At 34.8% G+C, this 27,803-nt stretch overlaps 2 long non-coding RNA genes and 1 pseudogene across 5 annotated transcripts; 1 reads left to right on the forward strand and 2 right to left on the reverse strand.

Annotated features, from left to right (window-relative positions):
* The first annotated feature begins 2,697 nt into the window (after positions 1-2,697).
* LOC147486884 (uncharacterized) lies at positions 2,698-12,145 on the forward strand. Of its 4 annotated transcripts, none has more exons than XR_015202137.1 (3): positions 2,698-6,611; positions 6,710-6,790; positions 7,454-12,145. It is a non-coding gene; the product is annotated as an uncharacterized LOC147486884 (long non-coding RNA). The 4 variants fall into 4 exon arrangements; XR_015202139.1 differs by having other exon boundaries at positions 11,559-12,145; XR_015202136.1 differs by having other exon boundaries at positions 2,698-6,790.
* Positions 12,146-14,649: 2,504 nt separating this feature from the next.
* Positions 14,650-15,961, reverse strand: LOC147486885 (putative carboxylesterase 13; annotated as a pseudogene).
* A 3,470-nt stretch (positions 15,962-19,431) lies between these two features.
* Positions 19,432-26,892, reverse strand: LOC147486886 (uncharacterized). The gene is made up of 3 exons (XR_015203164.1): positions 26,260-26,892; positions 25,017-25,107; positions 19,432-19,521 (listed from the first exon to the last, which is right to left on the reverse strand). It is a non-coding gene; the product is annotated as an uncharacterized LOC147486886 (long non-coding RNA).
* Between the last annotated feature and the right edge of the window lie 911 nt (positions 26,893-27,803).

Raw genomic sequence — 27,803 nt, forward strand, 5'->3', positions numbered from 1 at the left:
TGCAAGCTTCTTAGACACTGTTTGAATATGAAATATTTTATGATTTTTATGATTTTTTTGATTTTTTTACAAATACTATAATACACATGATTATTATACGTATACAAGGTCTAAACAGGTTATATCATGCAATAAGTTACTCCTCTAGCAAGTAAGTCAAGGAGTGGTAGAAAACGGAACCTGAAATGCATCCCACAACTCCACCTTATAGATATAGAAATGATTTTGGAACTTCCTCGCAAGATATGGAAAACTAATATCCCCTCCAGGAACAGGTTTCACTGCCTCAGGTAGGCAGTGATATCATATGGATTTTGGAGGACTTGACGTTCAAACGTGGGAATCTAATTCCCCATAACAGTAGTAGGCATGACTTAAAAACAACAACCACTAGTCGCGTACCGACACTGTTAAACTGGGGGACTTGCACACGCCACCTTTTTACTCGAATCCCGCCACTGGAATCTAGTGCCAGATATGAGAACCTATGACAAAAAAAAAACAAAACAAAAGTTAAAAAATAATAGTAGACAAAAATAAATTAAAAAAATAAAGAGAAAAAAATGGAAAGGAGAAAAGAGGGGGGATTCCCCGTGATGTAGAAGAGCTCCGTTGTCGCGCTTCGATAGATGTTAGGATGGCAGCGACGCTATTTGACAAGAATTAAATTGGACGTTACTCCAACTCACACTTATATCAATTACCTTACTCTCGATTCATGTTGAAATATAGTTCGAGTAAAGGAATCGTCCCATGCTTAACATTGAAGCACTTCTGGTTCACAACTTAGCTAGACTACTCAAGAGAAACCTTAAATAAGATAAGGCTTTAGGTGGAAGTTTTTACACTACATTTTACTTCTTTTAATTATAAGTTACAAAAGTTATTAATAACAACTTTATTCTAAAATGACTAAAGAAGATAGAAGAGAGAGAAGTGTGGAGGGTTGATTTACCATGTGATTCAAACTACTATTAATTAAAAACATATTTCAATTGTTAGTTTTCATATTCACTTTGATTCATAGACAAATCAAAGTGAATAAATAAACTTTGATCCCTAGTAGAATTTTTAAACCTATAAAGAGATTCTACTAGCATGATAGATTAAATTAGCACCCTATCTGTAGAGCACTTCTTCAACCTCTAGTTTGTTTTTCACTTCTAACTATTTTGTAATTAAAGTAAAAATCAAACTTGTTAAATTTTAAACAATTGAGTTACATCTTCATTAGTAGAGTTATCCTCACATGGGTTTACCTAACCCTCCACAAGGGATGAGTTAGCTCATGGTGAGATAACTACAACTAATGAAAATGAAAAAGAAGAAGAAGAAGAGAGTGAAGGGCTACAAGGTTACAAATCACAAGGAAATTGGCAAATTTATTTAGAGTACCACCCCTCCTATTTATACTTTCAAAGGAGTGAAATGGGTGGCCAAGATTACATCTTACATTTTCAATCCAAAGGTTACAAATTAATCTACTTTTATAATGGAATTTATTTAATCTGAGTGGAGAAAATAGGTGAATAGTAATTCCCATTACATGATAAATAATTAGGAGTGGTTTGTGTGTTTATTAAGTAGAGAAAGTGGGTGATTATATAAGTTTTCGCTTAATGACATCATGATGAATAGTAATTAGATTTTTACTTTGTCTTAGTTCAGACCTATTTTAATTCCCAGTCTAGTAAATTGATAGAATCTATATACCATTGTGTAGATCTTGTTACGCTGATCGTTTTGACAAGTCACATGCCCAAAACGGAGTTCGAAGTCAAAAGATATGATTTTCTGAAGTTTCGTTGACTTTTCTACAAGATCTGACCAGGGTTGACCCAGAATTGACTATTTTGACCAGGCTTCATGGGCTTGATTATGATCTTTTTCAGCTTCCAATGAGCTTCTTTTGAACTTGATAAAAAGGCTTTGTTTCCAATTAACATATTCACCTCATTTCCATGCCAAAATGCCGATTTTATTGAAATTTCATCGTTTACGTATCAAAACCTGCAAAAACATGAAAATACAATTAATTTGCATTTATTACACACATAATTAACTAATATGTAATGTCTCTACAGAGTTTATATTACAGTTTTGGGTGCTTATCACCGGGTTAACAACTGTAAACAAAAACTACTATGGTGTAATAAGAGAATTAAGATATAAAATGGATAGAGGCTTATTGAGGAGCCTTGACCTCCGGTTAACACAGTATGTTAAAAGATATTAGATGATAACTTGTTTTTTTATTCATGACTTGCCTTTTCTTATATAGGCACTTGATTACAATATCTAACGTACTCAACCCACCCAATAAGGAAAAGAAGTTACAAAGTTCACTTCCAGAAGACTAGATATAACACCCCGTCTTTTTATGTTATTTTTCCTAGTATAATAATAATAATTATTATAATGGATAATAGATAAAATAAAATAGGATAAGTGTTTGTGAAAATAGAAGACGTGGGTTTATGGGATAAACCCTCTTTCCTATTTTGGGGGTTTTGAAAAACAGAAAAGAAAAAGATAGGGTTGAGGGCAAAAACGGGGAGTTTTACATAAAAGAGAGTTTCACAGAGAGGAAAGGGAGGAGAGAAGTTTCTTGCTGGAGATCTTGCTGACAACAGGAGGAGCAAATAAGTTCTGTATCGGTGAGTAGTTTAGTTTTTATTTCACGTCTATATAGAGATAGTTTTACTGTCCAAAAAGTTTTCCGCGCAGTATGTTTTTCTGCTTATCATTCTGTAGTTATTCTATACTAATCTGTGGTCTCGCAAATTGGTAAAAACGGTTCACTATTGCTTTGGTATTTTGTTTTGTTGGACTACTGCGGAAACTCTGTTCTGGGAGTTAATGGTGGCATGAACCAAAGCCAAAAATAGTTAGGACTGTTAATTTATATTGCAGGTGGTCCTAATATAGTTTGGTTGGGTTGAACAAATAGTTGGAGGTAGTTAGGTGTGTGTGGGTATGGAAGAATGGGGCTTTCGAAGCTTTGGAGAAAGATGTTAATGGCGTCGCCTGGTTGGATTGTTGTTTGAACTCTTGTGTTATTAAGTTGTATTTCTTGGATTGATGTTGGTTGTAGTGGGAGGGTTAAATACTAGATTGGGTGTGGCTGTTGAAGCTCCGGAGGAGCGTTAATGGTGGCGAGAAATTCTAGATCTAGTTTTGGTTGAAGGATTTCGAATTTTAAAATTGAGGTTCTTGCTTTTGTTAATGTTATAGGGGTTTTGAAGGGGAGTATTTTTGGTTAGGTGGGAAGGGCTGGCGAGTGGCTGATCCGGTGGTGGCTGATCGGTGGAGAGAGTTGATGGCGCTGGTGAGGGAGACGACCCTTGGTTGGGTTTGAGATTGGGCCGAACCACTCATAGTGTTGTTTGGGTCAAACCACGAGTCTTGTTAGATGGCCGGTGGTGGCTGGAGGTGGAGGAGAGGTGCTGTGAGGAAGGAGAAGATGAACAGTGAGTTTTGCTTGGGCTTGGGCCGAAACAGGCTAGTGGGCTTGAGTGTTTTTTTGGATATTCACTCATGGACTTAAGTACATTGGGTTTGGGAAATGCCAAGGGTTTTGGGTCTTAATTTTGGGACTTTGGAGGGATTGACTTTAGGACTGGTTGACTTAATGAGGCCATTTTGAGTAGAGGTATTGTTCCTTTACTTCTGTGTTACAGACTATGGTAATATGTTATTGTAGTTTATGTGGATGGACTTTTTAGGATTGGTTCTTTACCTGCTTGTAATGTTTTGCTTAACGGGTTGTGTACAGAAGAAAGAGTTTTAGAGGCTTTTACTATTTTTAATAAGATGGTAAGTGTTGTAGTTTATTTGAGTCTTTGGTGTTATAATAATTTGATTGATGGTTTTTCTCCTGATCAGAAGTTGTATACTTTTCTTATTTATGTTTTTTTGTAAGGAAGGGGATATGGAGATGGCAATGGATGTTTTTCGAAGGATGTTTGATATGCAGTGTGAGCCTGATACTTATGTTTACAACATGCTGCTTTACGGATGTTTCCGATGTGGTTATGTTGATTTAGGTTGTGAGTTAGGTGAAATGACAATGGAAAGGGGATTGCAACTGAATGTGGTAACTTTTAACATTATGATAAGTTATTACTGCAAAGAACGAAAAGTGGATTGTGCTTTGAAGCTTCTTCATAACATGATTAGTTGTACTGTATGTCCCAATGTGCATTGTTATACAGTCATAATCTCTTCCCTGTAGAAGGAGAATAGGTTTGATGAAGCCGATGACTTGTTTGATAAGATGTCAAGCAGCAACGTTGCTCCAGATCACGTATTGTATTTGTACCTAGAAAATAACTATCCGAAAGGCCAAGAGTTCAATGTACTTCTTCTAGTTTCGAAGGTATTAACTAAGCATGGATTGAATGTAGACCTTTCTTGGTTGTGTAGTTCTTCCACTTTTCATACGGAAAAGACATTTGAGAATGATATAGAGCTCTTGTTTAGCAGAATCTTGGGTAGCACTGAAATTTCTGCCCAATGAAGTTTTCAGTGTTTTCATAAGTGCCTTGAGTGCTGCAGGCAAGACAAACCACGCACTGAATGTTTTCAATAAGATGATCATTTATGGATGTGAGCCTTTGCTATCATCTTACAATTCTTTGATCAGGACTCTTTGCCAGGAAGCTCATGTTAAGGAAGCTGAGTTCCTCGTAGATCGTATGTGTGGTCAGGGTTTGGTTCCGAACCTTGCAACTTACTTGGTAATGATAAATGAACACTGCAAGCAAGGAGATATGTGGATGGCCTTTGAGGTCTTAGAGAAAATGGATGAGAAAGGACTCAGCCCAGTGTCGCAATCTATGATTCTATTATTGGTTCTTTATGCAAAGAGAAAAGATTGCCCGAGGGAGAATGGATATTTAGGAGGATGCTTGAGGTTGGCGCGGTCCCTGATGGAGACCTATACTCCACTTTGATCAACGACTACTCCATAAATGGAAGAGCTATTGATGCATGCCATTTGTTTCATGTGATGATTGAGCGTGGGTTTCGACCGTGTGCTCATACTTATACGGGACTGATAAACGGATTAATGAAGAAAAATATGACAGAGAAGGCATGCAAATATCTTGAAATGGTGCTGGATGATGGTCTCGTGCTGGGTACTGTATTTATTCAATTCTGATTAATCAGTCCTGCAAGAAAGGAGAAGTCAGTTTTGCATTTCGTTTGGCTGATCTAATGAAGAGAAATCACATTGAACGTGATTTGATGACGTTTGGTTCATTGGTCAGTGGTGTATGTAGCAATATCTCTCGTGCTGGTAGAAGATACCATGTTGTTGATAGAAGATCTAAGAAAGCAGGAGAGATGATTTTCCAATTGCTTAACTGCTAATTTTAATGCCAGAGGAGCACAAAAGAAGAATTTCTTGCAAATTTACTGAAGAATTTATTTATATTGCAGAGAAGTTAATGAAAGACATAACACGAAATGGGGTAGTGTTCGATTTGCATTTCTATAACGCGGTTATCAATGGTTATTGCAGGGCTCATATGCTGCGAGATGCATACTTGTATGTGGAATTGATGCAAAATGATGGGTTAAATGCCAAACATATGACATACAGGGCACATACGACATGGTCAAATTGGTCAAGCTATACAGCTATTAACAACATGAGTGAGACTGGCTGCCTTCCAGATAAAATCACACAACACTCTTATAGAAGGTCTATGCAGGAATGGGAGAGTTCTTGAGGCCTTATCCCTAGTAAGGTTTCGTATGAAAGACTACTCGGTGCTTGTTGTGATACTTAAGTGATCTTGATCTGAACCTATTTAAGGAAATGCTTCTCTAGAATTATAGACCGCGCCTTCATAATTATAATAGGCTGCTTTGCAGTCTATTGAAAGAGAATAAAATATATTTGGCTTTCCATGTGTTTGATATGATTCTCAAGAGAGGGAAACTTCCAGATGAAAGGATAAAGAGAATGTTGGTGGAAAAATGTTATGAGCAAAGAAGCTTGTCTTATTGTCAGATTACAAACATACGGGGAAGCAAATTTCGCAGCTGACTTGACAAATAATGCCCTCACTCAACTGCACTGATCAAGTTTTGTATGAGGGAAGGCCCTACTGGCTTACTAGATGGGAATCTCCCTCGGTGACTTATTATAGATTCGAGGGTTAACTAGTATTACACTCCTAACTAAATGAGCTAATTATGATTCATCCCTCCCCGCCTGTGCAAATACACTGAAAAAAAACACGGTCAATCCAATTTGACTTTTTTTGTGTGTAAGGGGGGGAGAGACCCTAATTTTCCATCTAGTGGAGGGTGAAATCCTAATTGGCTGATCTAGTGGGGGTGTAATACTAGTTAACCCTAGATTTGATTAGAGGTGGTTAGGAGTTGTACAAATCCAAACCAACTTCTACAATGTAATTTGTACATCCATTTCCCATATTAATACAATTTTGCTAACTTAGAAAAAAAATTATGAGCAAAGAGAATTTGACTTGGTTTTTGGGCCTGAGGAGAATATTCTTGTTTACGAGAATACTTAACTTTGTTACACATCTGCTGCAAGGCTTCACTAAAGCTTGATGTTCTTCTATCAAGGCCTGGTTGGTGACATCATCAAATTGTTTCAGCTCTTGCTCATATACTTTCCTGATATTTTGGTATTGAAATTCTTATATTTTCTCCTTGTTATTTTACCTAGGACCCAATCAATTCCATGCTCCGTGCTCGTTCGCAAGGGAGGATGCCATAAAGTACATCCTGTTTAACTGATAGCTATCAGGTAATTCCCGACTCATTCTAGACATACTTTGTTTAAATGATATGCCATCAATATATCTCATTGAGTGGGCTAAACTTTAAAGTTACAACTAGGGTGTTGATATCTGTGCTCCCACTTACAAAATCGACTTCAAAAGAGGTGTTTAAAGGGGTGAGGGGAGGGAGAGAGGTGCACCAAAATTCGTGCATCTCATGCACGTGGATGAATCAGGCTTAGATGTTGGTGCATTTCAGGATTCTACGGATAGTATGGAGGGGGTGACATTGGGAAAATATAGTGAAGATACAACTTTGCGCCCAGAATCGTGCATTTTATATGTATGAGCCCAGAATCGTGCATTTTATATGTATGAGAACTTGTGTTATACAGCTACAATGATCAATGATGAACTGTGCAGCCATAAAAGGAATTCATCATACTATAATCCTACATTCTGAATAATATTCTTAAGCATACATCATCGTACCATAATATCGTACCACCAGTGATATTCACCATAACGAATCTCATAATAAAAAGTGCATAATATTGTCATTGTAGCACTTACCAATGAGGCCCTATCAATGAGGCCCTATCAATTAGTATTACACAGAAGAAATCCATTATAGACACTAATACAATTTGATCCGTTTTTATAAACAAATATGGAATTTGCGATTCCAGGTAAGATCGGTTCAGGATCATGGGATCCTTTTCTATCAGATAGGAAGGGCTGTTGCACAAAATGTACTTCTAAGTAATTGTCCCATAGATCTTATATCTATCTATATGAAGAAGAAATCATGTGAGGATGGAGATTCTTATTTGTACAAATGGTACTTCAAGCTTGGAACGATCATGAAGAAATTAACAATACTTCTTTATCTTTTGAGTTGTTCTGCCGGATCGGTCGCTCAAGATCTTTGGTCTCCACCCAGACCCGATGAAAAAATGGGATCACTTCTTATAGATTCGTTGAGAATGATTCTGATCTGGTTCATGGCCTATTAGAAGTAGAAAACGTTCTAGTGGGATCCTCATGGACAGAAAAAGATTGCAGTCAGTTTGATAATGATCGAGTGACATTGCTTCTTCGGTCCGAACTAAAGAATCTCTTAGATATGATGCAAAATGGATCTTGTTCTATTGTTGATAAGAGATTTCTATATGAAAAAGATGAATCGGAGTTTGAAGAAGGGGAGGGAGAAGGAGATTTATTGGAATCAATGGGACACTGGGCCCAGTTACAGGAGGAGGGACGGTGCTGTTATTAGTTATAGGAGGGACATCGCTGATATTATGACTATAGGGATAATGCTCTACGCTAACTAGAAAACTCCCAGCCTTATGCACTAGGGGTAGCTTCAATTTCATATTGTGATCTACGATTCTTTCGGCCATAATATAAGTGCGATTACTGAAATAGATCACTCCAAAATTATCAATTAAAATTATCAATTATTTCCTTATCAAAAAAAATAGGAAACATGATCTTATTACTCCTACAAATTATGTATTTTTCTTCAATATTGGAATTAAATATCAACATAAATCATTTAACAAGACGTAAATCTGAAGCTCTCTCCTAAAAATCTTAAAATTAATTGAAAATTTCGAAGCAACAAAATAATCCAGGGATTACACCCTACCACAAAGCCCAATAATAGTTTCGCCCCAAGTCCATCCTAAATTTTAATTACAGATTTAAGGAAAATCGGCAGCAATCTTCATTAATAATTTTGATTTTAGGACAAATCTTCATTAATCATTTCGACTCAAAGACAAACCAGATTTACATATGACAATATAAAATTACAAAAAATTAGTCCCAAGACCCATTTTCATGTGAAAATCACTGTCAAAGCCAGTGTTGAAAATACAAATTGACCAGAAACTAGCAGAACACGGTGATCATGAAAAGAATAATGTTAAATATGCCTTGATTTTCATTCTCAACAATATAAATGGATTTCATATTATTATTCTAAAACTATCTATTTGCTGCATAAACCGTGTATATACAGACATGTCACATACGCATTATCTTACCCCCAATGGTACTAACAATTTAGATATAGGTAAAAGCACAAAATTTGAGTGAGAGTATGTCGTCATAAAATTGTAGGCATTGACACCGCCAAAATAAATGTGCATAATGGGACTAGAAATGAAACACACTCATTAAATTCAAAGTTGTAAAAGAATGACCATTGCATTGAATTAAGAAAGACTTGGCACCAAGACATCTCCGCCCCTGTGAATAGATTTTGATCTTTCATGTTGGAATTAAAGAAAAGAAGATCATTATTGTTGTGGCCAAGTAACCTTATTGCCAATTAAGTAATCTTTTGATCGGAACCAAAAATTAAGCAAACGAAGTTGCGTGCGCTGCCTAGCGTATGAGTGGAAAACACAAAACGGGACTCAATTAGAGAAATTGTGTGTTTGTCAAAAAATCATGAAAAAAGTCTAGAAACTATGTTCTGTACGTGTCTAGGTTCCATCTTAACATAAAATCCATTCGACATAACATCACAAAGACCTTGACTTGAAATGGGGTTTTTGCTTGGGTTTGGGGAATGGGACATATGGGATAGACTGATGATAGGCGCATTGGAGCATAGAACACACTTAGTCCAAATAAATACCTGTTTTGAAGTATTGACAGGTGGCCAGAATACCGCTAGGGATGAGATCGACCAACTGTACTATAACTTGGAAAAAGACAATAATTTATTCAAGATCTATAAGAAGGAAATAAAGAAGAAGATAAATTGAGTAGGGAAAATACACAAAGAGACCCTTAATTGTTAAGATGGTCAAAAGTTTTCGAATTAAGCTATCAAGTTTAATATTAAGGGGCTGGGACTAAGAGAGATAAAAAAAACTTGAATATTTTGTACTTATAACTTATAACTTATAGTTTATAGCTTATAAGTTCTTACTACTATAAGTGTTTGCTACAGTTTGTACCTACATAGATTAATTGTGATGTATTAGTGGGGGTGTTCATGTGTGGTACATGTCAAGAGTTGCTACCAAATACGTAGTTAAATCATTTTGTATATTGGAGGGTTTAACTAAAGCATCACATTTTGTGTTTGAATTAGATCGTAAAATTTTTAAATGTAAAATCTATCAAAATGAAGCATTTCCTGTTAGGAAACTCTCGATCTATAGGGGAAGTTTAAATCTTATTAACCTTAGAATATCTAAAAATTCCCGAGCGTATGCCCGGATCCAAAACAAGCTTTTCAAGTCAATAATGTTCTGATTGGTATATTTTCAAATGTTATCATCTTTTCAATTTGCATTATTCCCTGACCATCTTGAGCTAAGCGAGTTGATAAAGCTAGGTCTTAGAAATTTCAGATACAAGTAACATCAAATAAGGATTTTTTAATTTTTTTCTCCTGGATCAGGTAGGTGCAAAGTGCACATACACTTATGTTGGTCATGTAGTTACACCTATAACATGATCGAGTTGTAGGGAATTACTGAGAAAGCAACCCTTAGAATGTGCAGAAACATTAGCAGTGTATGTGATTTGGATCAGATACAATAAGTTGAAATAAGGTTGTAGTGGAGAATACATAAATGACTATTGAAGAATTATAACCCATGGAGAACCGCAGTTAGCAATATAGGAAGCACTCGGGACTCGGCAACAGAAACCAAGCCAAAATTCTTCTTTCTGGATGAAGCATTAGGCCATAATATGCTATTGACTAAATTTTTACTATACTATGAAGAACCTGAGTCACACCAATTAAAGAAGCATAACGACAAGATTTGTCTATCCTAGAATATGTGTGTGTGATCTAAACTAAGGTACACTAAATGTTTTTGTACTACATACTTTTGTTTTTTTTTAGATTAATTTGCTAACTAACATTAGATTTGTCGAATTGAAAGATCGTCATTTCGGTTGATTGTAAGTCATTGGTCTTGAACGAGTTGATAAAGCTAGGTGTTAGAACTTCCAGATACAAATAGCATCAAATAAGGATTTTTAAATTTTTTTCTCCTTGATTAGGTAGGTGCTAAGTGTTTACCAAAAAAAAGGTAGGTGCCAAGTGTACAAAGCCACACACACTTATGTTAATTTGAGTCCAGTTGCAAAGCACACTTATGTTGGTCATGTGTAGTTGCACCTATTACATGATCGAGCAGAAGGAAATCCTTAACAAGTGTAAAGAATGTTGGCAGTGTATGTAATTTGGACATGACACACTAAGTCAAAACAAATTTGCAGTGGAGAATACATAACCTAGTTTGGAGCACATGGAGAACGGTAGTTAGCAATATTAGGAAGCACTGAGGACTCGGTAACGGATATGTTATAATAGAAAAATGTGTTAAATTAACGAGAAATATGAGTGTGAGTGTATGGCCAGAGGAATTAATTACTACTTACTATGGAATTCAATGAGTAATAATATGCATAGGGGATGAGTTTGGTTTGAGGACGACGACTGGGTAGGAAAAAACTCAACATGGTCTTAATCTGAAGGTGTGGTACATCCAAGCTCAATGCCTAAAGTAGAGCTCAAGGTTTTCAATGTCATGTTTGAAATTTAGAAACAGAAGATATGCACTAAACCCTATGCACAAATTTGAAACAGAAGACTACTTATGGTGTGTTGATATCTAAGGAATTTTTAGTGTGATAGAAAGAAATAAAAATTGAAAAGAAATTTGGTGGATTGGCACAATATAGGTTATGGGTTATGAAGGACTTTGAGCAGCAAATAAGTAAGGTCATATATCTATCTCTTAAACGATGCAGGACTACTATGAGTCACATTATTTCAGATGGAAGGTGGGTGATACCAACCCAGCTGAAAGATTTGTTGGCAGCAGCAAGTATGTCTTACTTACCTAGAAACAATCCGTCATCGAAGGACTATAGAATTTGGAAGCCAGATCAGAAGGGAATGTTCTCGATGAGGTCAACATATGAGAAAATTAGATTTAAAAATCAAAAGGTATGGTGGGATAAATTTTTTTGGAATTCTTATGTTAACCCAAAACTCTCGGGCATTGCTTGGAAGCTTCTACATAAATGTACTACAACAAACACATACTTAAAAGGCAAAGGGATAAAAGGTGTCTCTAAATGCCTACTTGGGATGTGATAGAGAAGAAGACTTGCAACATGTTATTTGGGAATGTAGTTTTTCAAGGCAACTTTGGGACTGGTTAGCTGAGATATTTAACTTCAGTAAGGTGTTCTCTAACTTTAAAGAGACTCTGCTGATGAGCAAGAATCAAAGTCCGATCATCAAGCACTTATGGAATGCGGCTGGCATGGTTACAATGTGGGTGCACATAAATGGAATTGTTTTTGAGGAAAAGGAAAAAAGTATGTCCGGATGCAAAGCAGATATTAGGAAGCAGATTCATTACTCTTATGCTCTATCAAAGGGACACAGTTGGCACTCAGATATGGAAGTGCTTCAAAGATGGAAGTTGGCGCCAAAGTTCCCAAAAGTACCGAGAATCAAAGACTGTAAATGGAATCCCCCAGATGACGACATCATAAAGGTAAACACCGATGGGGCCTCACATGACAACCCAAGTCTAGCTGGATACAGATCAGTTTATCGGAATAGTAATAATGAAGTGTTGTTGGTGGTTTGCAAGAACATAGGGATGGCGACGAGTTATGTGGCAGAGGTTATGGGAATTATAGAAAGTATAGAAGTGGCTATTAACAAGGGTTGGCACAAGTTATGGATAGAGTCCGACTCAAAGGCGGCAGTCGTCGCTTTTGGTACTTCAAAGCTTCCGTGGGAAGTGAGACCTCGTTGGGAGACTTGTAAACATAAGTTGAGCTATGTGTTGATCTCACATACGTGGCGCGAAGTTAACTTCTCAGCTGATCAAGTTCCAACACATAGTCTGACCCTCAACCTACAAGAACAGGTTCTTTATCCAGGTAAACCAGCATGGATTTCCAAGTGGGAAATGCCATATTTTGTGTACTTCATATTTGATTAAGGTTAATTAGGAACCATTTCCTAATTAAGCCAACCTTTTGTAATTTTATTTCATGGTAATATAATTTGCTAACTTAGAAAAAAAAATCTCTTAATAAGAATTGAAGTAGCAACTTAGTTCTGAAAACGATTTCGATTTGTCAGTGTAATATAATATACATAATGGTGTGGCAACATATGCAAGGGAGTCACTTAGATCAAACGCAGGTGAAGATATTGTATATGACACTTTCAAAACTAAGACTACTGATGCTATTTTAAAGCTGCAAAGTTGTTAGCTTAATTACTCACAAGGACAACTCGAGACAGCTGGGGACCCTAAGCAAAGTTCGAATAGGAGGCTCTCTACTATTAATACTAAAGTTTGAAATATCAAATTATAAGAAAACAATTAGAGGAAAAAATTGATCACAACCTTTTTTCTTTTTCTTGCTTGAATAGTATTCTTAAGCTAACAATTAGAGTAAAAAATTGATCACAACCTTTTCCTTTTTCTTGCTTGAATAGTATTTTTAAGCTAACAAAATATTTAACAAATAATAGAACTAGATATCGAAAAGAAGAATTCTACACCACAAAAGTAAAAAGAATGAAGGATTATAAAGAAAAACTATAGAAGGCAAGGAGAGATGATGGAGGTAAGATTGTATTGTAGCTTTTAATCTTTTATATTTATTAAGAGAGGATTATGTTAACAACTTTTATTAGTTATGGATAGGCGAGGAGTTTTTTTGTTAGAGAAGGATGAGGGAAATGTGGAGAAAACGTGAGAGTATTATTGTTAGCTGACGGTTAAAAAAAATGAGAGGAAAAGTTAGGGCAATAGTGAGCTGAAAATATATTGGGGGCCCCTTGGGCTATAGGGCCCTAAGCAACCGCATATTTTGCTATATGGTTAAGCCGGCCCGGGTTACTCAACAGTAAGTTCATTATCTTGCATTATTTCTTCTAAATATTCCCTATTTTTTTTTTTTTTTTTTTTTTCGTAGGCATCAACGTTAAATTTTATAGGTTAAATTTTCTTATCGCTATAGTCCATGATAAGAAAGTTTTTCACATTGTAGGGCTTTGGTACTTTAGTTATCAGTGTGTGTAAAAGTTTTTTTTAAGGCAATTATGAGGGGCAGTGTACTAATGTTAACTGTTTTACAATGAGTTTTTATGAAGCAGTTTCAAAATTGTCATTGCAAAAGGTGTTTTATGGACGTGTATATGCTTGACTTGATGATAGCTTCATCTTTTTCTTTGATGGGGAAAGGATTCAATTTTTTTGATATATAAAATAGTAGTCAGGCCATGTGGGACTTCTCTAACATCTGTAATATATAATGTATACAATAATAAATTGCTTAGAGACTACAAAATCCAAAAATTTGAAATGAAATTGCTTTGGATTTAAAAAAAAAAAAATATCCTATCATGCAAAATAACTAAAAGAGGTCGGGCGTGCCCGGGTCCAAAATCTAGTAATTACTATTTAGTAAGACTCTGTGCATGCATGAGTTAGTTTTGTGGGGGCAATCCCATCTCGTTTTCCACGGTGGAAAATATGAAAGTGTTTGAGGAGGGTTTTTTAGTTTTAACAAATTTGAGCCCAATCTGTTTAGGTTAATGGACTACACATATATATATATTTAATAAAAGGGCTTCAAATATGTAACAATTTTGGGCTTGGATTTGAAAGTGGTGTGCTTTTAATGCTAAATTTTAATATAAGTTTACAGTCAAAAAATAGATCACTTTTTCAATTAAATAAAGTGTTTGCGATCCCAATTATATGTGTTCTATCTTATATTTTTCTAGTGGTACTTTCCGTAGTAGTATTGATAAGCCATAAACAAAAACAAAGAGGTTTATATTGGTTAATTACAAGATTAATTAATACTCAACAACTTCTTTATTCATATGAATAGATGATGATTACAATATTATAGAAGTGGAATAGCAAACATATTGCATAATAGATGATAGATTACATTACAGAAATGAAAGAAAACATAATACATAATAATAGATGATAATATTATGTTGAAGAGAGTTTATTTTTTTGCAGGGTCTTTTGCGGGTTTTGCGTTTATAAAATCAACCACCTTTTTCATCAATTCATCAGCCTTCCCACTAATAAGTTTGCTGGTATGGAACACATGGCCCTCACCAAATGATTCAAAAAGCTCCACCACTCCACCCCCCTTTACCACCCACTCAGATTTCATTAGGTTATCATAATAAAGCTTTCCCCTATGTACCAAACCATCTTTCTCAGCAACACACACCAATACCCTTTTAGGTGCCAACTTTGAAAAGTTTGGATCTTTAATCGGGTTGATAAGAGGGTCATCGAGACTCGGGTCTTTGCACCTGATTTTCGTAGTTTGAATATTAAACCATAGCTTTAACATATCATCCATTTCCGACCCTTCACCTGGAATTGGTTGAGAACCAAGGAAATAAGGATGGACTAAAAGAATCCCACTAAACTTGCCATTGAATTTAGGATCTATGCCCAATCGAACCGCCATATTATGTGTGATAGTAGCCCCTGCACTATCACCTGCCATGTATACCTTGTCGAAGTTGGCGTAGTCTCTCAACCATTCTTCTTGAGGTGGAGAGAATTCTTTAGGTTGTTGCGCAAATACCCATCAAACTGCAGTCCATGAATCTTCAGGGAATTCTGATGCTCTTCTGTAATTCACTGAAACTGCGACAACGTTAGCTTTTTCAACTAAATAATTTAGATAATTGTGGTACGTTGCACAGAAAGCAGATTCTATACAAAAACCACCCCATGGAAGTAAATGAGAAGGGGTAGTTTAAAGTATGGGTTTGCCCCTTTGGGTAGATACAATCTTGCTGATAACACACTTTCTTGGCAAAATATGTTGGAATCTTCTATGGTAACAACACTATGTTCCGATGTGATTAAAACATCTTTTGAATTAACACATGTTGGTCGAGTAAAGACATCAGGTCTGATTCTTAACCTACGTCCATCTTTGAAAGTTCGGATAAATGGGTCATATTCCCATAGTACATCAGTCGGTGTTGAAGCCATTAAAGTAGAAGATCGAATAGGAAAGTGTACATATTATATTGGTTGGTTCTTGAGAGTTGAGAGGGAGTGAGGAAAGATAAAAGGAGAATCTTGGTTTATATATAGTTTTGAAAGGTGAGTAGATAGGTTTACTCTTGAGCCATAGAATAGAATTAGTACGATACATAATTCTCTTGAACCTTAGAATGAGGGTGTTTTTGGATTTTGAGGATAATGTAATTGTCTTGAACCATATAATTGAGAGGGTATTGTTATTATTGCCTTGATGGTCTATATCAATGGTAACCACACACAATAATGAACATGTTTTTCATATATGAAAAAGTTTTCTAGATATATACTACTCTTATAACTTTGACCAATTTAGACATCACCCCCCTAGTTCTTCGTAAATTAATTACTCATACCACCCAAAAACAAGTTCCAATTCTATAATTTTATTCTCCAAGTCCAATATAATGCACTCACAAAGCATATTTGCACACACAAATAAACCTAATGAAATATTTTGTTTTGAAAAGTTGTGCGTGGAGATGATTTTCAATTCGGAAAGGTGTTTTTTTATTAATTGGACTATAAGCTAGAGAAACACTACTTCACCAAATGCAAATTAAATTTAATTTTGCCAAGTAGATAAATATATAATTAGGATTTGTCATATAAGAATTTGTTTCTATCCAGTGAATATGTAGTGAAAAGGTGTATGTAGTTGAATGTGGGTTGAAACTAAAAAACAATCCAAATCGAGGTCGTCTAAAGCTCGCTCGCCAATTCAATATATATATATATATATTCATTCTAACAGATTGTGATTCCTACTTTCATCGCTAACCTGTTTTAATTTCCTAAATTACTCATACCACCCAAAAACAAGTTCCAATTGCTATAATTTTATTCTCCAAGTCCAATATAATGAATTCACAAAGCATATCTGTACACACAAATTAAATAAACCTAATTTAAGGAAATATTTTGCTTTGAAAAGTTCTTCGTGGAGATTATTTTCAATTCGGAAAGGTTAGTTTTAATGTAGATGCACGACTCATGAGGTAACAACATTGCAAATGTTTAGAAACATCTAACGGTTAAATCGTCGGATATAAAATAAACAATGTTACTGTTCATACTTGATATATGACTTCAATTTGAATTTTCCTTTATTTTCTTTTTGTTCTTTTGATGTATACTCTTGAGCAATGATGTAAAACCTAAAGTTCTACAATATATTTGGAACCCGAAGTTCCAAGATCTCTGTTTTTTTTAGGAACCTGAAGTTGCAAGATTCAATTTTTAGGAACCCGAAGTTCCAAAATCTATTTTTTAGGAACCTGAAGTTCTAAGATCTATTAATTTTAGGAACATTAAGTTCCAAGATCTAATTTTTTAGAAACTAGAAGTTCTAAGGTCAAATTTTTAGGAACTTGGAGTTCCAAGATCTTTTTGTTTTAGGAAGCAGTAGTTCCAAGGTCTAATTTATAGGAACTTGAAGTTCCGAGATCAAATTTTTAGGAACCTGAAGTTCCAAGATCTATTGTTTTAGGAACCTAAATTTCCAAGATCCAACTTTTTTTTAGAACCTGAAGTTTAAAGATCTTAATTTTGTTTTCAAGAACTTGAAGTTTTTAATTTTAAATTAGGACATGAAGTTCATTCCAAAATCTTGAATTAAACTTATAGTTTTTAATAGAACCAGAAGTTCGCTAAGTTTTCTATGAAGAACTCGAAGTTCCTATATACTTAGAACAAGAAGTTGTTATAACCTTATAAACTCAAACGTTTAATTCTTTTACTCAAATTCTTAATTCTATATATATGACTAAATTATAACTTTTTTTATTTATTTATTGGCTAGATTATAACCTAGGGTATAAATAATTGTTTTTGAAGTATTTTCTGAGTTGAATGTAAGGGTGTCGATGGATACCCGTTTAACCGGAACTATAGAAAAAATCATGGGAACTGTAGAAAAAAAATCATGGTTCCGGTTCCTATTTTTAGGAACCGTTTAAAAATGTACTATAAAAACCGGACCATATAAAATCATAACCGAATAGTTTTTTAAACAAAAAAATCGGACCAGAACCGAACGTTATCATACTTTTAACATAAAAAATATCAAAATAAAGAATATAAAAACTCAAAACATTCATTTATATATTACTAAAATTTATTTATTAGTGTAATATGTAGTTTTTATAGTATTTATTATTATAAATAATATAAAAATATATCCTACAACTTTAAATATATGTTTTATTTAACTTATTATTGAATGACATAATTACTTATATGAATATTTAAAAAACGACTCGTTCGTGCGGTATTTTTGTGTTTTTACACATTTTTTAATAAAACCAATAAAAAAATAGTGTAAATAGTAAATATCTTAATAACCAAAATGAAGAACCGGAATCGGGAATACCCGCTAGGAACCGATGGTTATGGGTATGGTTCCACAATTTTAAGAACTGCAAAGAACCGAAAACAACCACTAACCTAAAAACATTTAGATTACAACTGACAGCAGCTCATACTTTGTTCTCTATGGTTTTTCCTTTACATGAAACAAAACATTGATTTCATAAACATTAGTCGCAGATTAATCCCAGTAAATACCCAACTTAGGTACACATTTTATAAGCAACTACATAACCTAAAATATAAACACTCCCATGCCTACAATTACCAATTCATTTTTCTTAAAATATAAATATACTCATTCCTTCACAAAGTTTATAAACAAAAATTTAAGTCCCACGACAAACAATAGGCATACTAATTCTTGTTGTGCGTTGAAAACATAAATTTTCTTATTTCTTGTCGAACAGTCGAACACATATACAAATCTGCAATTGAGAAATCCAAATAATGCCCAAGTGTGTTACAAACTAAATTCTTAACTACACAACACAAAACGTAACATATGTTACATGGACACGCCATATACTGTCCCTAGACTTCAATTGTATACATTGACATGCTTGACTATAGAAACTAATTATAAGAATCAAAATTAATTTTAATAAACTTAAACTAAACAAAGGTATAGCAGACAAACATACAATGGGTGATTAAATCGATTTCTGTAATTAATGTTAATAAATATGATTTGATTCCCTATACTAGCTAACTTTTAGAAGCAAAAACAGTAGAGTATAAAAAAAAAATAAGAAAAACTTACGGAGAAAAAGAAAAAGAAAAATGAACTTCATACCTCCAATTAACTGTTCATAGAGTCTCTTATAGTATCTCCAGACTCCAATAACTCCATACTCTTTAGCAGTTTTTCTAGCTTCATCTCTTGGTCTCTCAACCTTCTCTAACAAGAACCGACCGCTGGTCTACACTCATCTCGTCCCACAACAAACAGAAATGATAGAACATCACTCCATTGAAAGTGAATCATAGATATCTAATGGCTGAAGAGTTTTTTTAATCGAATAGAAAGTTTCAAATCCCATGACTGATCAGTCCATTTGAGATAATGTGAGACACAAATCCCAGAATTTGTGCTTAGAATCATAAATAAAAATTTATACTTACCCATATGTGATTGGTTGCAAACATAGCAACTTGATGACGTTTTGAATATCCGAACAGGCAAGGTAGCTGCCTCCTAATACTCTTCCTCCACATCTCTGACAACACAATCTTCATCCTGGATTTATCATCGATAGCTTTTGCAACTTAGTGTCCTGTTTACAAGAGATTCCCATTAAAAAATTCAACACAGTTTTGAGTAGGGGAGGGAAAATAAAAACACGAAAGTGAAAAAAGATATAATACCTCAGAATATAATATTTTTCAAAAGTTGTGTGTCTGACTCGCTTATTCTTAAATCAGTTCGGAAGGGAGGATTAGCAGGATCTTTAGCAATCTATGAATAAGATCATAGCATCATTTTAGTCACATGAATAATAACTACCAGTTCTATGGTTCATACAAAAATGAGATCCTTCCGTGAACCAAAAATCAGCTTCATCTTTTAAATTCCAAGCCAACGCTTCCAAGGGTATTTAAATAACCATGATGTTACTACTAAAAAAATGGTTTTTTATGACAGCTTTTAGCTATCATGAAATACATATCATGACACTTTCTGATTGAAAAACTAGTCGTCATTACTGGGGGTGTCATAAAAAGTCAACCAAAACCGTCATTAAAGTTATGACGGTTCATAGAAAGGCATCTTAAAAGTCCCTCCCATTATGACATATATTTGTTTTTAAAACGTCATAGTAGGTAAATTTTATTATGACACCTCATATGTAACCGACATAAATTATAATTAGAACCGTCAAGAATACTCATTAACTACTATGAAACCGTCATTTTATGGAAGAAAAATACATCAACAAATAGTTTACACTATGACAGTTCTTCTAAAACCGTTATCTACTTTTATTTTTATTTAAAAATATATATATATATTTTATTTATATTTTTTTTCCTGCCAAAAATACTGCATAATAACCTGTAATTCAATTCCTAACCTGGAAACTTATTTCACCAATAAAACAACTATAAAATTCTCAAAAATAAAACTATAACATCCACAATAACTTCAACCCTATGTATTTTCAAACCATTCGAAAATATTTATTCCTTACATCAATTTATCCAACATCATTGAAAAATGCTAGATACATTTATTTGATAGTACATTCAACCAAACTAAAAATCATTTTAATCAACTCCATCATCAACAAATTAAGTATTATCCATCGATCGATCGACGTTGTCAAACCTAAGAAACAAAGTAAAGAAACATTATTAGTAAATTTGCTACCAAAAGCTCAAGCCACTTACCAAAAGTAGGCTATTTTATATATGGCATGAGAGGAACAATGCGATGGGACCTAGTTCTCACAACGGAAGGAAAAATAAATGAAAATACCTATAATGCAAATAGACTATGGTTAAAGATATACACTACTACATTTATATATAGTACATGGTTAAAGATAAGCCTTTCCTCACTTCCATTTACACCAAAAAAATATCGAAGCGCCTAATGTCATCTGTCAAGTGTAGAAACAATGAACAACAGTGTATTTTAAGGACGATGAGCAGCCTAACCAAAAGATTTTCCTGCCAAAGGATCATGACCCAACTCCAATTAAAGTCAATCGTTAAGAACACAAAAACATAAATAAACAAATTAGGCTAAATATGTCAAAGGAGAACACGTACATCAACATAAAACTTCATTTGAGAATGAACCACTCATAATATTGTTTTCAGGTCTCTTCTAGTAGAATCCATGCATGTAAGAAGAGAGGTAGTAGATTGCAGGCGGCAAAGATATAAATCATCAATGCATGCTTTCCCATCAACTCTAGAACAATAGTTGGCTGTCTATATCCCCACACATCAACCTATAAGAAGAACACAAAACAAGATTTTAGCTCTAGAGTGTTACAGTTTCAATATACGATACAACTGTCAACTAGTTATTGTACGTTTGTAAGTATATCAAACTATGAAACAAAATGCCAAACAGGATTTATGCAATGCATAACTAAGACACATAAGTTTGCAACGTGGAATTCAAATATCTAACCATCACATAAATTCCAGTAAAGAAAATTCCATTTTACCAGATTTTGTAACACACATGTAACTTGAACTGTAAAGGGCCTTGTTCACATGCATTCTGTCACATTAAAAGATTGGTTAGTTGAAGACTAGATTTATAGTTGTTCTTGTCAGACCAACAAATTCAAAGTTTTTATTTACTGCATGCAGCACTTCTCCACCAGTCCACAACCTCCATTTGATTTGAAGATTCTTTTTGGAACCAGTATAATAGTTTACGGTGGATAGGCATTAGTTGACACTGACCTCAGAAAATTCAAATAAAATATAAATGAAAATAGAATGAGCTTACTAGAAAAGTCTAAAATAAATCCCATGACTACAAGACAGGAGGCGGGGATTATCTAGTGCAATATTTTGTCTTTGTGTTCCTGCATGCAGTGCAGATTTAGATAAGACATCAAACTACAATTCTTTGTCAATGAAGAAATATTTAGTTGCACTAAGATGAATTACCTTGAAATGTACAATAACATGGCCATAATATAATCAAATCATGCAAGTAACAACTGCCATCACTGAGCTGCACAACATGGTAAATCAAATTTACTACACATACAACATAGTGAGAAGGATTCATCACATTTACTTTTTATGTAAACCTGTGTTGGCATGAAAATGAAATTAATCCTGAAAATACAAGAAAACCATAACAAACCTTAAGATTCCTTCGGGTTCAAAAAGACCCGACAACAAGAAGGAGCACCTTGTGGAAGTGGACCATAATCCGGTGACTTGATGCTACATTCTGAAAAAGGACAAAAATGGAGGTATAACATCGACCAAGGAAAAAGAGCACAGAGTAATCAAATTATTCCATTACTGCAATCGTAACCTTTGTCCTATAATATATAGCCTTTTTATATAGATGTTGAACTCCTAATAATGTACGATCTATCATTCCAACAAACATTGCAAGCAGGTCCGGTGTCTCCCCTTACTCCATATTTCACCTTCGGATGGAAATAAAAATATATCAACTCATTAGCTCTGATTTCGGCATGAAGGACACGAAGTTCGAAATCAAGTTTAATATTAATACTAAGAGTGTTGAACCTACGGTGAAGGTCCTTGTTGCAATAGAAGTGCCTTCACTTGGAAGTTTTTTAGGATAAGTAGATAACTATGAATCTTTCGTATTTACAAATAAAATTTGAACCTATAAAGACAACATTCAGCGGCATATGACCTTATTACAACTATTGCCTACAATAACGTTCAAGTATTCAATCAAAAGGACACAAGGTAAAAGCTAGGATATTCATAGCATAATATGTTCCGATTCCACCTCCTATCGGCATCGAAATATTGTCTCGGTTCTTGTGTTGCATTCTCCCACTTTTTTGCACCAAAGATAAGGATCAATGGTGACATTTTATTACGGTGGTTTTCGTGCAGAGAAAATGATTACGCAAAGTGCAGACTTGAGCTCTTCCGGAGTTCTAACAAGATAACCTTTGCCTCCAAAAGCTTCCATTACTGATTATGATATCTTTGCACTGGTACAAAAAAGTAGAGGCGGGATCATCTTTGTAAGGCCCGATAATTTCTTGAGGGTTCCTCCGGTCACCTCCATACACACCACCATTGTTAAAAACAATCACGACCATAGACAATTGATATCGTACTAATGTCTCGACTTCCATGGCACTAAATCCAAATCGAATCGCTTCTTCAACAACAACAAAGGCGTCGGGTGATGCAAGCTAAGCAGCGATGCAATAACCAGACCAACCCCCATGGTCCCCAAGTTCCTGCATCTAGCCTTGTCCTTGGCTCTCATGCGAGCGAGACATTTCGGCTAACATCCATCGTGTTTGCACCTTCGGAAACCAAAATAGAGGCGGGGCTTCACTTGAAAGTTAGTATTCCCAATCGAGGGGACAAACAAACCATACAATAGAGCCATGTGCACAACGATAAGCACACAAGGACCACCAACCCGAGAAAGAAAAGAGATGAGAAGGAACAAAATGACAAGTGATCGGGGACCACGAAAGCTGAACCATTCAAAGTAACAATAATGAGCGGTTTTCTACACATTCTTTGCAATAATAAGAAAAATAGAAGAAGAGGACGCAAGATTACGTCATACACAACTCTAGTATCTAAGACAAGAATCTATGAAATTCAAATCGATCTTAAAATGTAAAAATAATGTTTCGTTCAATCCGCATAAACATATGCAATCCCATTTTGAACTCGAGACCACTCGTTCTTTGCCCCTTTCGATTTGAGAAGAAAGGGCTTTGATCCATTTTGATTCGGTTCCTTAGTGTGGTGAGATCTAATCCATGAAGAGTACAAAGATCGAGATTTGGGAAGAAGATAGGAAGAGAACTCGATCAAAGGTTTTCAAGAAGAAGGCGGCGGATTAAAAGGCTTTCTCTTTTTTTGTTTGGTTTGGTTTTCTTGATTAAACCAATGGTTTTCTTCAGCTAGGTATGTTTGATGTTTCAATTCGATTAAACACACCAAACATACCCGTATGTCGCCTTGACCACTCTTGACCCTTGACTATAAAATAGAAGAGTCGATTCCTCTATAACTAGGTACGAGATTGATCTACCATACCACACACACATCTTCGTATCTCTGCAAGCACACACACACATCTCAGAGCACACACACAGGTATCGAGGCACACACACATATCTCGGATTCGGATCAACGGTGAGATAACACGGTTACAGAGATGATCTTTGTACCCAGTTGTAGAGATCTCGAGTCCAAAATAGAAACACTAATTTTTTAAGGGTCATTGAATAAAATGTTAACCGACAAATTGTATTGACCCGGTTTGGAACTATGGGAGTTATCGCTTGTGCTAGACTTGTCAAATTAATCCTTGATGCCTTTCTTACTCTCATAAAAAAATATAGAACTATATTAGCTGATGGTTTTTTAGTAGTGACAATTAATTAAACACCGGTTTTGCTAGAAGGAAAAAGTTAAACAATTTTTGACTTAACGTTTGTGAGAAAGAACACATAAATTTGACACCAAATTTGATACATTGGTAAAAAAATGGCATAGATATTTATGATGGCTAGCCTATAACAGTCAACATTAACATCAAGCGTCATAAAGTGAACAGTAAGTATACAACTGCTAGTCACAAACTTGACACATTGATAAAAATCGTCAAAGATATTTATGACTGCTAGCCTATAACCGTCAACATTTGACATCAAGCGTCATAAAAGTAATGGTGAGATAGAAATAATGACGGCTTATACGGAAGCCGTCAAGGTAGAAAAAAAATAATCGTCATAAAAAGCCCTTTTTTTAGTAGTGTGTGTTCGAACTCAGGCTACTTCCAAGCCAAAGCTTATTACCATTAAGTTTCAGGAGCACAAAAATTAAATAACAAATAAAGACACTCGATTTTCTAGGGAGTCTACACTAAGTTCATGCACATAACAGGGTCCAAATATACATGTCGACACGACACTTCCTTCCTTATTTTTGCTTCTCGCTTGTATTGCTTAAAAAGTCAAATACACACTAATCCGATTGTCAACCATGCATGTTTATAAAGAGGTTGTCATGACGAGCAATAGAATCGTAAAGTAGGGAGCTGAAAACTCACCCAAAGATCCACAATGAAACTGCAAAAAGCATTGTACCCACCATCACCCATTCATTCTTTGTCACAAGACCCATCTGCTCTAGTTTCAAAGCTGCTACAGCATGGGCATTTAGAGTTTCTTCAGTTTCAAGTGGAAAAAACTTATATAGGATATATGGATTAGCTAAAAGAGAAACAGAGAAACAAATGCAGGTAAGCTTTCAGCCTTGAACAAAGTAACCCATGGACTCCCAATTTTGACCCCAAGTTCCTTGGCTAGCTTGAGGCGCAACAAGTTATTAGCTGCAGCAGATAGGAATACGCTAAACATGTAATATGCAACAAGTTATTAGCTGCAGCAGTCAAGACACCACTAGATGAAATTATTCGTACACAATATGCTAGACATGCATTAGTAGCTAATCACTGCTCACATAATCACATTACCTTAAGTTTGCATATTGAAAATAAAAACACACACACCACACACACCCAACAGAACAAGATTGACAAATATAAAACCACAACAGGGTAGGTATCTTGACTCTAGACCAGCTACTGCACTAATCTGAGATGTTTGGTCTAAAGATAAACCGTTAAACCATTTTTTCACAATTCTTTGAAAGATTAAGAGGTGGGTCAGTTAGTAAAATCTTACATTCTGTTACATCTATATATATATATAATCTTTCACAATAAAAGAGTGTCAGGACCAATGAAAGGATTTACTTTTAGTTCATTGAAACATGCATGATCCCAAACATGGCCCATATCATCCCAATTCTGAACAATCCCATTATTAAAAAGATCATGTTAATTTAGTAGTACTACCAAATGACGTTATGTTAATTTTGGAATAAATTCATTTATTTATGTATCCTAAATTCAACAACTTCACAATTCATGGTCACTTCATCACATTTTGATTAAACTAGCATTCAAATAACCAAATACATTTACTGAATAACTCGGAAGAACAAAAACTATTGAGCGCAAATAGGTTTCATGTTTTAACATGCTATGAGAATATCAATATCTAACCGTAAAACACCATCACAAGGGACACCCAAAAAATACATAAAAAAACACACTTTCACCTAAAACTTGACCAATCAAACACATAAAACCTCCAAAACAAGCAATTTCACCACTAATCAAAACCAAAAGCAAACATTTTGATCAAACTGCCCTTACAAAAATGAAACTATCTAATTCATCAAAGTAATAAACACTAACCATATCAAAAAAAAATTATTATTATTACCCCGGTGCCATTGTCGTAGACGATTACATTTTTGTTGTCTCTCCGAAATTTCTCCGATCTATAGCAAAATTTGAAGCGAAAATAAGAAACCTAAAAATTTAAGAAATTTGCACAACCCTTGACTAGAAATTGGGGTTCTAACAAAAACGAAAATTGACGAGAGAGAGAGTGTGTGTGGGTTTCCAAAACTTGAGAGAGAGAAATGAAGCTCTTGCAGATTTTGAGAGAGATTTGAAGCTCTTACTATCAAACACTCAAACCACTACCACCAAAGATTTACTGTCAGAGCCCTCGCACCAAATCCTCACTTTCTTCTTATACTAGGGTTAGTGAAAGAAAGAAATAATGGGCGGGGTAGTCAAATATTCACGAAATGTTGAGCGCGAAAAAGACAAGTGAATCACTTTCTCTCTGAAAATCATCTACGATGGTCACCGAACTGGAAAAGCACACAATGTCTAGTCTCTGATTTGGGACGAAAACTAATGTCGTTCAGTCAACCAAAGTAATCCTAAGTCAACCTAAAAAAGCAGTACGACGGGGTTCAAACAATTTAAGACGGCAATTATTGTTCCTAATTAGAGACGGGGTATATAGTTCCAAGAGTGTGTCCTAATTCTTAAATTCTGGTGTAGTGACTCTGGTGTAGTCAAAGCCTACAACTAATGCATGTGGGGCAAAAAGATAACAATGACACTTACCACGATAAGTATAAGAGGTTCCAATAATAATGACAACTTATATGACTTTTCCTTTATGTATCATTCAACAATATTTCACAACAAATTGGATTACACAATGTCCCAAGTTAACATTAAACATAACGTAATATTATAGTACCTTCAGTGGTGTCCCACGAAACGCCTCCGACGAAGATTACCAATAGAATGCTAATATTACCCCTTTAACAGTTTTCTTCACTTCACTCATCAGATGATGTCTAGCAGCAACTTCAAAAGCCCCTACTCCCTGGACAATAAAAGAAATATTTTTTTTCATGGTTCAGTAATAGTAGATAGCTAGAACAGAAACAAGAACTAAAAATTGAAGTAGAAAGAGTAAAAACGGAGTTATGGATCATCACTGACAAATAGTACACACAAAAACAGCAGAGAAGGAAATATATAGAAGAAGGAAACAAGATAAATGCTTACAGGGAACAGGTCAAAAGGGAATTAAATTATCCCAAAGATCTGAGGAAGCTTGTTAAAATAAATAAAAGCAATCAAAATGAAAAAGATTTATTTATTATTTAAAAAATGAATCCGGCTTTCAAGTGTTTTTCAATGCAAAAAAAACAGCACGAAGAAAATGTAGAAGAACAAAACATGGTTATTGCTTCCAGGGAACAAGTAAAGAAAGCTTGTTAAAGAAATAAATAAATAAAAAGTAACCAAAACTAAAAATATTTACTTTTTCATTTCAATAAATGTGTTTGCTCTAGTGTTATTCAGTGCAAAAAAACAGTAAATAATAAAATGTGCAGAAGAATAAAACATGATCATTGCTTCCGGGAACGAGTCAAAGGGTATTGAAATATCCGT

The sequence above is a fragment of the Coptis chinensis genome, chromosome 7, assembly GCF_015680905.1.
Source record: "Coptis chinensis isolate HL-2020 chromosome 7, ASM1568090v1, whole genome shotgun sequence".
NCBI classification, from domain to species: domain Eukaryota; kingdom Viridiplantae; phylum Streptophyta; class Magnoliopsida; order Ranunculales; family Ranunculaceae; genus Coptis; species Coptis chinensis.